At 34.6% G+C, this 12626-nt stretch overlaps 1 protein-coding gene across 4 annotated transcripts in view; it reads right to left on the bottom strand.

The window, feature by feature from the left end:
• The window catches only part of LOC123565502 (dentin sialophosphoprotein-like), a 64798-nt gene extending 57344 nt beyond the window's left edge, over positions 1–7454 (bottom strand). For all 4 annotated transcript variants that reach the window (XM_053549378.1, XM_053549380.1, XM_053549381.1 and 1 more), the window contains exon 1: positions 7404–7454. The gene's annotated coding sequence lies outside the window, so the exon portion shown is untranslated. The remainder of the gene's footprint in view (positions 1–7403) is intronic.
• Positions 7455–12626: the final 5172 nt, after the last annotated feature.

Raw genomic sequence — 12626 nt, 5'->3', positions numbered from 1 at the left:
CACATGTGAAGTTTCAAATCAATATCTGCATTAGTTTTGGAGATAGTAACTTGCATATAAAACTTTAACCAAAATTTTCTAAGTCCAAATGGGGACATAATTTGCTCAAAATACATGTCAGAGTTATGGGACTTGACCCAGAGAGGTTGGTAATTGACCTAGAAAAAGAAAAAATAAGTTTCAAAGCTATATGCTTTTAATTGATGGCTGTATGTACTTGCATGCAAAAACTTAACCAAGGTGTGACGCCGACGCCAGGGTGAGTAGAATAGCTAGACTATTCTTCGAATAGTCGAGCTAATGACCAATTTTTTACTAAGTCAGGGGCCATAACTCCTACACGACTGAATGAATCCAGATGCGAAACCCCAGGTGCACAACTGCACATGCTGACCAACATTCCTGTAAACTTTGGTGACACTAGGTCAAATACTTTTGGAACTACTCGCGACACAACATTAAAATTACCAATTTTTTACTAAGTCAGGGGCCATAACTCCTACACGACTGAATGAATCCGGACGCGAAACCCCAGGTGCACAACTACACATGCTGACTAACATTCCTGTAAAGTTTTGTGACTCTACGTCAAATACTTTTGGAGCTAGGCGCGACACAACATTCTCGGAAAGAAGGAAGGACAGACGGACGGACGGACAAGGGCAAATCTATATGCACCCCACCCTCCCCCTCCAAGTTGGTGCATAAAAATCTCCCGGAAATCCAAAATTCCAAGCTAATGGTTTCAATCCCTAATTCACCATGCTCACAAATAGCACATAACAAACAGTATGCTTTTTCAAACTTTGTAGGTAGTACAGCCATGAAATGTGCTAAATGCTAGTTTGACTTTTAAAAGGACAAGTACTAGTTCTTGATGTTGTTCAATTGGGTTCATCACCATTTCCAACAATCATATTGCCATATATGACTGACAGTCACTAATGGTATCAAATGTTCACTCTCCCTGGCAAGCTTAGCAACCTAAGTGGCTTACCAGTGCACTTTCAAAAGGAACTGACAACTATACATTCGTATGAACTGAGGCAGATTGCAAATGGCCATGGAAGGAAATTCTTTGCTAACCGGATCAAACCTATGACATTTGGACTGGCAGTACAGTGCATCAACTACTGAGCTAACTAGAGAACAGTACCATATGAGTATGAAAGAAGGTTTGTCGGCAAGTAGGGAGGTTGAATTTTTTACTAATAACTTCAACATCAATGTGTGGCTTATTTTGTGGATTATTTGTCCTTATCACTAATTATGTGTTCTTAAGCCTACATGTTTTTCTCAAAGTTGTCCCTTGTGAACCTAGAATGAAAACTTAAAAGCTTTAAGAATCAGATCGAGAACCCTCGAAATATGCTTGACATGGATGTTGCTGTAAGAAGCAGATTTCTAAACCTCTGTCCTATTCAGCAGTATTACAGATGGGGGCATGAATGCCAAAAGAGCATTTCAAAGTTACTCTGCATTTAGAAGAAAGTAAAAGGTTTTAAAATAACAATGACAGCACGCTCCACTATTCGAAGGCAATTGTCAATATGAATGACTTTCGGTTCTAGGACTGGAATAATGATTCAAGGATTATTTGACTTGAATCTTAATAATGATCTCGCTTTAAAACCCTGAATAGATATAAGAAGTTTTCAACCCAGTAACGCCCTTAGTTTTGACAAGAGCATCTTAATGGTAAAATTTTAACTGTCATTTTCTTACTACAAAAAAATGGGACATAACTTTGCCAAAATTAAAGTAAGTGTTATGGAACTTGGTGCTTTTACATTGCTTTACAACCCTGAAGACATGTGAGAAATGTTAACCCAATGTCCCCATTATTTTGGAGATAGTAACTTGCATGCAAACACAATTATATCTATGCACAAGAAAGGGGGGATAACTTGTCCAAAATTAAGGTTATGGGAATTGATGCTTTGACCTTTCTTTACATCACTAGAGACATGTATGGAAGATTCAATCCAATATCTGCATTAGTTTCCGAGATAGTAATTTGCATGCAAAGCTTTAACCAGCTTTTTCTAAGTTCAAACAGTGGGGCATAACTTGGCCAAAGTAAGAGTTATGGAAGTTGATGCCATGTCCTTTACAACATGGAAGACATGTGTGAAGTTTCAACCAAGTATCTGCATTAGTTTAAAAAATAACTTGCATGCAAAACTTTAACCCCAAAAAGGGGTCTGACTCAAGTAAGAGTTATGAGGCTTGTGATGTGTTGATATAACCTTATTCTACAGACCCGTAGAAATGTGTGAAGTTTTAACCAAACATCTGCATTAGTTTGGATATACTAACTTGCATGTAAAACTTAAAGCTGCATTTTTTTTTAAGTCCAAAAGGGTCAGGCATAATTTTGTCAAAATACATATAAAAGTAATGGGACTTGATAATCTGTGGTTAGTTAATGACCTTAAAAAGTAAAAATAGGTTTCAAAGCAATATGTCTATAAATGAGACCCATAATTTACATTAGATTCGATCAAGAGTTATCTAATTTGATTATTTTGATAGGTCTGATGAGTGGAAAAAGTTGTTTGAAGTTTCAAATTCAATATCATCTGTGGTTATTGAGATAAAGCCTTGATAGTAATAATTATTGCACTCAAAAGTTTACAAGTCTACCAATGACACCATGTTTAAAGTGTTAATGCATTCGGATACGATCACCCGCCTTTCCCAGCTTCAGGAGGTGGGTAGAATTCGGGTGACACAACTAATGTCGCCAGGGTTACACGAGTTATACACGAGTAATACCCAGGGTGACTCGGGTTAGCTCGAGTATGTATGCCGAATGCGCCCACTGATTGAAGAATTAACTAGAGACAGGTTTAAACATTTTTTAACTGCTATTATTTTGTATTTTTTTTATGAGTAAAAAGCACTTTTCAATATAAATTTAAAATGGTGAAATAGCTTTATTTCCAATCTATGTTAGCTACTGCTCATGTGCTATAAATCTAGGAATGTTAAAAAGACCTGCAGATTATTCACATAAAAGAGACTTGCCAGTAAATTTCATCCAACTCCTCTACTTATTAATTAAATGACAATCAAGTGATAATAATTGAAACTAGAAATTTGTCCATGGGACACAGATGCCCCCACTACAAGACAAAGGACACAAATTTTTTCCTAGGTCAGGAGACATAACTACTACACAACTGAATGAATCCGGACACAAAACCCCAGGTGCACAACTACACATGCTGACCAACATTCCTGTAAAGTTTTGTGACTCTAGGTCAAATACTTTTGCAGCTATGCGCGACACAACATTAAAATGACCAATTTTTAATTAAGTCAGGGGCCATAACTCCTACTTGGCTGAATGAATCCGGACGCGAAACCCCAGGTGCACAACTGCACATGCTAACCAATATTCCTGTAAAGTTTTGTGACTCTAGGTCAAATACTTTTGCAGCTATGCGCGACACAACATTAAAATGATCAATTTTTAACTAAGTAAGGGGCCAAAACTCTTACACAACTGAGTGAATCCGTACGCAAAACCCCAGGTGCACAACTGCACATGCTGACCAACATTCCTGTAAACTTAATGACTCTAGGTCAAATACTTTTGGAGCTACGTGCGACACAACATTAAAATGACCAATTTTTTACTAAGTCAGCAGACATAACTACTACACAACTGAATGAATCCGGACGCAAAACCCCAGGTGCACAACTACACATGCTGACCAACATTCCTGTAAAGTTTTGTGACTCTACGTCAAATACTTTTGGAGCTAGGCGCGACACAACATTAAAATAACCAATTTTTACAAAGTCAGGGGCCATAATTCCTACTTGGCTGAATGAATCCGGACGCGAAACCCCAGGTGCACAACTGCACATGCTAACCAACATTCCTGTAAACTTTGGTGACTCTAGGTCAAATACTTTTGGAGCTATGCGTGACACAACATTTAAATGATCAATTTTTAACTAAGTAAGGAGCCATACTCTTACACAACTGAGTGAATCCGTACGCAAAACCCCAGGTGCACAACTGCACATGCTGACCAACATTCCTGTAAACTTCATGACTCTAGGTCAAATACTTTTAGAGCTACGTGCGACACAACATTAAAATGACCAATTTTTTACTAAGTCAGGAGACATAACTACTACACAACTGAATGAATCCGGACGCAAAACCCCAGGTGCACAACTACACATGCTGACCAACATTCCAGTAAAGTTTTGTGTCTGTAGGTCAAATACTTTTGGAGCTAGGCGCGACACAACATTAAAATGACCAATTTTTACAAAGTCAGGGGCCATAACTCCTACATGACTGAATGAATCCAGACGCGAAACCCCAGGTGCACAACTACACATGCTGACCAACATTCCTGTAAAGTTTTGTGACTCTACGTCAAATACTTTCGGAGTTATGTGCGACAAAACATTCTCGGAAGGACGGACGGAAGACGGAAGGACGGACAAGGGCAAATCTATATGCCCCCCCCCGCCCCCTCCAAAAGTAGGGGCATAAAATTTAAATCAATACTTTTTGTTGCTGAATTTCTATAATGAACTTGTCCATCTTTCATTTGGACAGTACCATTAACTGTTAAATGGGGTGCATACCAAAAAGATACTGACTGAATGGCGAACAGTGCAGATCATGATCAGATTGCATGGATGATCTACACTTGTTGCAAAGGCAGAATCAATATTGTCCAGCATGATACGGGTTAAAATGTTTTAAAATGCAACTTAAAAAGCCCCTGAAAACATTGCCCAAATCAGTTAATCAAGTCAGAAAGGAAAATGATTTAGATCTAATCTGTTTTACAGTTTTATATTCGTCCAAAAATTTCCAAAAAATGCTGGTCGGTAAAATCTCCTGGATTTTCAATGGATTTTCAACTGAAATCTCCTGGAAAATTGTCCACAGAACTTGACATGTATGGCATAACGGTTGCACATGTAGATAATTTTCTTTATCCGCATGAATGTCGAGCCGATTTTTTCATTATTCGCACAACGATCGTGCTTGGAATGTCATGCGAATTTCTACTGTTATCCATATGACTAAACAAAAATATTGTGTAGCATGCCAACCTTTGATCCACAGTGTACAATTACATGTAGTTACAGTTACAAAATTGTGTTAACTGCCAGCCATATGCCAAAAATAGAAATGCTAATTAATGGCACAGCCATGAACAAGTGCCAGAAGATATCATTCCCGACACCAGTTTCAATACACAGCAAATTGCATATTCACATACTGCCAATGAGACTAAATTGCAGAAAAAAAAACACAAAACATATAAAATTCATAAAATGTCAGCAAGATCATTTTATATTTTATTTATTTATTTATTTTGGTTTTACGGCACACCAACACAGTATAAACCAAATAAATAAATAAATAAAATAAAATGACCTCGCTGACATTTTAAGGATGACTACCCGTAATAGGCCTCAATTTCACCAAAAGCATACATACAACTTGATAATGTAAGCTTTGAATTAGTCAAACGATAGAAATAAGGTGCATATTGACAAGTTATATAGTGACAGAAGTTCTCGAAAATTTCCTTTAGATTACCTCCCCTGATAATTTTGATTTATCATGAGTTATCTCCCCTGAAAACTGGAAAAAATTAGTTTTCTTCTTTTCCCTACGGGCAATTTCAGCTTTCTTTTTGATATTTGTATCAGAATCATATAATGCAGCTTTCTACCGCAAAATTTTCTCAAAACTCAAGTTCAGATTCTTATAATCAAAGAAATTATATATTTCCCATAGGTATCAATGTTAACTTCAATATCGATTATCTCCCCAAAATATGATAAAATTCGAAAAATCTCTCGGTGAAACGTTTTTAATTTTGAATGTCTTTAAAGTGACCAAATTTCATTTAAATATTACCATCCAGTTACAAGATATGAAATATGGCTATTACACCATGTTATCCTTAATGGCAACATAAATGCATTTTCATAGATGTATATATTACAAACACATTGTACATGTACCAGAAAACGTTCCCAGCATATTTCATTCACGCGGGGTTTCCTAACACAGCTAGGGTTTTCATTATTAACCGATTGCTGACTGAATCCATCGGTTAGAATTGGCTGTGAATGGGTTGTTTTTACAGGAGTTTCAAAAATACTATTTTAATTACTATCTGTTCACATCAGGACCAGTCTGTGATCGCTTATTTATCAGAAATTATCTCTTGATACAAATAACAATGAAAACCCTGCTAACAGAAATATGCAGAATAAGTTTGCATGTGACTGGGCAGCAACAGTCAAAAGTTATCATGCTTTCCTGAAAAGTTCTATTATTGGACTATACACTTAGTCCATTTCCAAGGTTGGAGCTGCACCAGGTATCAAATACTCTATCAAAACAATTATAAACGGGATAATTTCTTTAACATACCATGGCTATATCTAAAATTTTATACAAGTAAATTTTCTACAAGATTACACCCAAATACTGTTTATGAATTGGATACTCTGTTATTGGGACTAAAACACACACATAGGCCTATGAGAAAACAAGGATGTTTTTTTAATTCACCTCATTTTTTACAAGGCAGTGGCTACGATTACGGTACCGTAATCCTAGCCTCCGGTTCTAGGATTACGGAAGTTCCGTATTCCTAGACAACCCTATGAGGATAGGCTAGGATTACGGAAGTATTTAAGAGACATCAAAAATATGTTAGGACATGCATAAATGATGTTGTAAACCTCTTATTTCACTTTATTAAAATAGCGATTTTTGATGCCTGCCTTATTATTCCGTGTTATCTATCCGCCATTTTGGGTTAGTATAATCCTAAACGCTACTGTATATTAATGGCGGCCCGCGGAAATATTATAAAAATATGAGGGTAAAAGTTAGGTTTAAAAAAATATTCTATACTTTGATTTTTTTTTATTTATAACCATATTGTATGTTATTAAAGACCATTTGTGTTGATCTGATGACAAAAATTGCAGGTATATATGAAACATAGATGATTCTATAATATTTCCGTGTGCCACCATTAAGATAATACTAACCCAAAACAGCGGATCGATAGCACGAAATAATAGTGAAATAAGTAATTTTACAACATCATTTATGCATGTCCTAACATATATTTGATTCCCCTTAAATACTTCCGTAATCCTAGCCTATCCTCATAGGGTTGTCTAGGAATACGGAACTTCCGTAATCCTAGAACCAGAGGCTAGGATTACGGTACCGTAATCGTAGCCACTGCCTTACAAAACAAATAATTTTTTAGTATCTTTATATATGACATAAACATGATTGAAGTGTTTGTAGTGAGAGCTACCCAGAACTCAAGAATATTCTACAACCCGATGCATATGCCAATACAAAACAAAAAAATAATTACATCGTGCAAGGGCACCTGTCTTCTGTCAATTAGACGCCATGTTGTTTACACTGGATCCAGGGGTTACAAATAACGCGGAAAGTACATTTGTATGGCAAAGTAAAATAAAGTTGCAAAAAGTGAAAAACATAAAATAATAAAATAAAATAAAATAATAAACGGTTAAATCAGACTTAAGCAAAATTACTTACACTTATTTATATATCTGGAACAAAGTACCTTAAAACCAAGCTTCAAATAAAACTTGTTTTGTCTGAAAATTCTCATTTATTATATACTTACCAGCCACACATACACATACAACTCACTGATTTTAAAATGGAGACACAAGTCTAGTGTTTAAAAGTAGAAATGGATCTCCTAGGGTGCATTGTTAAGACAGTTAAACTTTTTATAATATTGCTTAAAGAACTAAAGCTTTAATGTGTTAAATGTATCAGTTTATACATGTCTTCTAAAATCATGGAAAGATTTCTGTGTTTTACCAGTTTGGCATAATAGTATGTTTAAAATAGGAGGAGTAAGTTACTATTTTTCGAGATTCTTTAAAAAGGGAGTAAAATGGGTGAATGACTTCCTGGATAGAAATGAAAGTCTGTTATCATTTAACAGTTTTATAAATTTATATAATATTCAAACTAACTTTCTTCAGTACCAAAGTATAGTTGAATCTATTAGGGAATTTTTAGATAAATTAAGATTTCCTCATTATGCCGTCAGAGAGCAAAATCCTCTGCAACCATTACCAATAAAAATCATTCAGAGTGCAAAAAAAGGTTGTAGGTGTATTTATGACTTTTTGTTAAACTTTCATAAGTTACCAGATTCAAGTAGAAAATGGAGAGACAAATTAAATTTAAATGCTGATTTCAATTGGAAGTTTATATATAAATCTCCATTTGCAGTAACAAAGGACCCAAAACTTCAGTGGTTTCAGTTCAAAATAAATCACAGAATTATTGGCACAAACTATTTATTAGGAAAAATGAGAAAAAGAAATGATAATCTCTGTACTCTATGTCACAATCACTCAGAAACTATAGAGCATCTATTTGTAGACTGTCAAATTTCACTAACATTTTGGGAAGAAGTCAAAAGATGGATAAAAAGAAAATGTCCTAATGCAGATATTGACTGGTCAATATCAGATATTTTATTAGGTAACTCAAATTTCAGTGCAGCTACTCTATTATTAATGCTGCTTGGAAAATACACTATTTATCAAAGTAAATTTAAGGAGGCGGTTCCTACCTTACAGATGTTTATTAATAGTTTAAGAATACATTTGAAAACTGAGAAGTATGTTGCTAAAAAAAACCAAAACATGAACAGCTTTGATAGAAAATGGAAAAGTTTTAGGACTCTATTTGTAGATGGTGAAGTGTAACACGTGGGTATGGGGCTTCATAGTGACTGCGCCTGTTGTCTTTTTTTTTCTTTTTCTTTGTTCTGTTTTTATTTCTCAGTAAAAAAATAACTTAGGTCTGAATTACATGCTATCTATGAAACATTTTAGCTTTTCATTAATGGATATTATTACTGACTCTTTTCCATTCTGACCTTGTACTTTTTAAACTACATTTTTTCTCCTTTTTTTTCACATATTACTTGTTGAATAAGTTATTTTAGAGAAGATATGCAACTCTGCAATCTCCAACGAAAAGTATCTGTTAGAGTTTTCTCTCCTAGATCAATATCATGTTAATGATAAAAAACCTTGCAGTTAAGCTAAGCAAGGTAACTATGTATGCTTATTAAGCCGCTAATTTATTGTGTGTAATTGGATTTCTGGAACCTACTTGTCAATTTGTCCTTGTTATTTTCGTACTCATTTCTTTTTCTTTCGAGCAAGGATAACAAATTATAATACAATTATTAACGATATTAATGTAGACTCAAACATTGCAAGTTAAGTTTATTTACTGATAAGTTACTCAAACAGCATTTGAAAAACTATCTGATCATGTGTACGGGCTTTTCACTGTTAATATATTACTAGTTTATCTTTTTAGAATGGTTTCCATATGAATACAAGATGATATTACTTGAAGATAATGAACAATGTTTATTTGCTTAGACATGTACACTTCTACACTTTCAAACAATACTGGTTTATATAGGTAAATTTACTTCTTTTTTGAATAGACATGTACACTTTCAAAAAATCTTGTTTATGTAGGTAGAATTATTTTTCCAGCTACGTTTGATATTCTATGTAAATATCTTTTTTGGTACATAAAATCAATGTTTGTGATGAATGTATGATACTTTGGATGTGGAAATGGAAATAAATTATAAAAAAAAGTTTATACATGTCTTTTTTCTGCATAATCTTCAGTTTTGTACTGAAGTCCATTCTGGGACATTGTCATAAGATAATCTTTAATTACCGTCGGTTTTAACAAACAATGTAAACATAAGCTAATACAAGCTATTTTCCGACAAACATAATTATCCCATTAACAATTCAAACAAATTAACAAATATAATGGATAAGAAAACACACAATTAAAAGCTAAGATGCATAAAATTAATCATAAATTGTTAGCACTAAAGCCCATAAGAGAGTGATTCAGTAAAAATAAATAAAAAAAATAGCAAAGTGCAAAACTTCCAAAGCTTCAAACTACTGAATACCAAAGCAGATGATAAAAGCTGATGCAAATCTACAATACAAGCTAATAAATGAGAAATAATACCAGATCGCAGTACTAATAACGATCAATAGTTAAAAAACACAAACTAAAGTAATTATGAAGCTAACAAAAGACACAAGTGAATGCTATTTAATAGAGATATAAAGGTGTAACCGATTTGTAACAAATAACCCTATTATATTTACAGTAACTAAAAGTAAGGGATATATGTTTGCATCAGCAGCAGCTATTCTGATGCAAACATATGCACATAGTAAATATTAAAATGATAAAAATTGCATAACTATCAAAATCTTTCAAGGAAATAAGAGTATGCAAAGAAAACCAAAAAAAAAAAAAAATAACTGAAAGAAACACTGATGAAACAAACTACAGAGTACACAAAAGCTACTGAAAAACACTAAACACACATGTACAGAACATTTGCATTTGATAGTACAATAGTGTATGTACAAGCTAGAGTGAGGTGCGAGACATGTGCAGATAAAACATATTGTATGTGTCAAGACCAGCTACAATCACGCACTTTGGAGTCTTCCAAGGTCTTAGCTGTGACTAGCTGGACTGGGAGTTGATTCCTCCTACGAATACTGTTTACTTATTTATCCGTAAGAATTTCACAGATATTGGCAGGAAATAAAATACAAAAAAAGTGGAAACTCCTAAGGTCATCCAGCAAAAAAAACAAGGAAGAATATCCAACAGAAAAGGCCACGTTCTAACAACGCAGCCTCCCCAAACGCGTACACGATCAACACACGCACATCACACACACACACACACACACACACACACACACACACACACAAAGCAAAGCAAACACACACGGACAAAACAAACAAATAAAGGAACACAGTGGGGCACCGCCTTGGAACGGTCAGTGACAAAACCACCGCTTGGTAGCTTAAACCGGTTTATGGTGCACCTAACCTCACTCTTACTCTTAAGACATAGGTGAAAATGTGGCAGGCTCGGTTTGATTGAGTCTGTTCATGGACGGTAGTGGACATGCAAGCAACCGTCTATGTCCTCTAGCCCCGGGTTGAGCAGAACTCAACATTTATTCATGTGACAAGTACAAAAATACAATTTAGAGACATGTGTTTACGGTATTCTAGCATAAAACGTGTAAAAGGCTAAATTAAATGAATATTATGTTGATAGGCATTTTGCTTTGTTTAGATAAAGCACTATTTATAACTTTATGTTTCGCCATTAGGAATGAATGGATTTGTTTAGTGCAAGCTATCTCCTTGTTGACACAACTTTACGCTCCTATTAAAAACACTCCTTGAAAACGACAATAATTATAATAGCAGTTTTCTGCTTATAGTCGGTCTTTAAAATATTTCAAGTATCCAATTCTATGGGACAGAACAGTAAAACATGTATCGGACAGATAAGTTGTTTGTCAAGATGTTGTTCGATTACCAATAATTTCTGTTGTTTTGTGATATACTGCTTAACCTTAAGTCCATAAATATTATACATGTACAAAAATGTCAAGTTAAAACTTCTATAGATCTAAAAGATACACGAAAAAGCATTAAATGTCAGATATTTCAAAACATACAACATTAGCTTGACGAAGAGATGTATGAATAAAATAACTATAAAACAGCTATATAAATTGATTGGTGAAGATAAAAGATAAAAGTTAGATTTAATTAACTGCTTGTGGTGTTGCTAGGATGCTGGCTCCAAAGAATGTATTAGAGAGCTTCAAGTTTTGCACAAAGAACATTTACAATCATTTCCATTCCAAAAAGAGATCTGATTTTTAAACTGACTGAAATTTACAGCATTTCTGTAGCTTTCAGGAAGGGAATTTCACAGAACAGGTGCAGCCTACCTGAAGGAGTTCTTACCAAAATTTGAAGTTTTGACTTGTGATACCTGAAGAATATTTGAATACCTAAAGTTATAGTTAGAATCTTTTTTATAAACAAGATAAAAGATTGAGTGCAAAGGTTAAAAAATAAAAACAGTAAGTTATGAGCAAAGGAATGACCGTCACCAGCAGATGTTGAGGCTGGGGCTAGACTGAATATGACCAGGAAGACTGTTCCAGTAACGTATAACTCTAGGAAAGAAGGAGTACAGGTGGTACTGAGTTCGAGACTGAGGTATGAGGCAGTTCCAATTTCTAGCAGGTATGAGGTGATCTTGGTCAACATAAACAAGCTGGTGTTCAATTTTATAAAGGAACATGTGAGAGTTATTGACCCTTCGATTTTCCAGTGGAGGTTGTTTATCATTTGTTATAAACTGCTGGCGAAATAATAATTATTACAAACATACCTGGCCGCAGTGTATTTAGTGAAAGCAGCTTCTTTGACCTTTCTGTTTGATGTTTTGATGTTTCTTTTGATAAATCTGAGTGAACTGTTTGCTTTTGCTATGATGTTGTTTATGTGCATGGGTCCAGTTTAAATCCATAGAAATGAGTCCTGTTTAAATCGTTAGAAATTGGCACCCCTGAAAGAGAGGAATAATCATGCTTCACCCAATTATGTATGACACGATTTCTGACGAAGAGTAAAGGCTGAACATATTTTGAAAACTT

This window comes from Mercenaria mercenaria, chromosome 8, assembly GCF_021730395.1.
Source record: "Mercenaria mercenaria strain notata chromosome 8, MADL_Memer_1, whole genome shotgun sequence".
Classification (NCBI taxonomy): Eukaryota; Metazoa; Mollusca; class Bivalvia; order Venerida; family Veneridae; genus Mercenaria; species Mercenaria mercenaria.
Note: the sequence above shows the minus strand (reverse complement) of the source record. Positions and strands in the feature narration are given on the sequence as shown.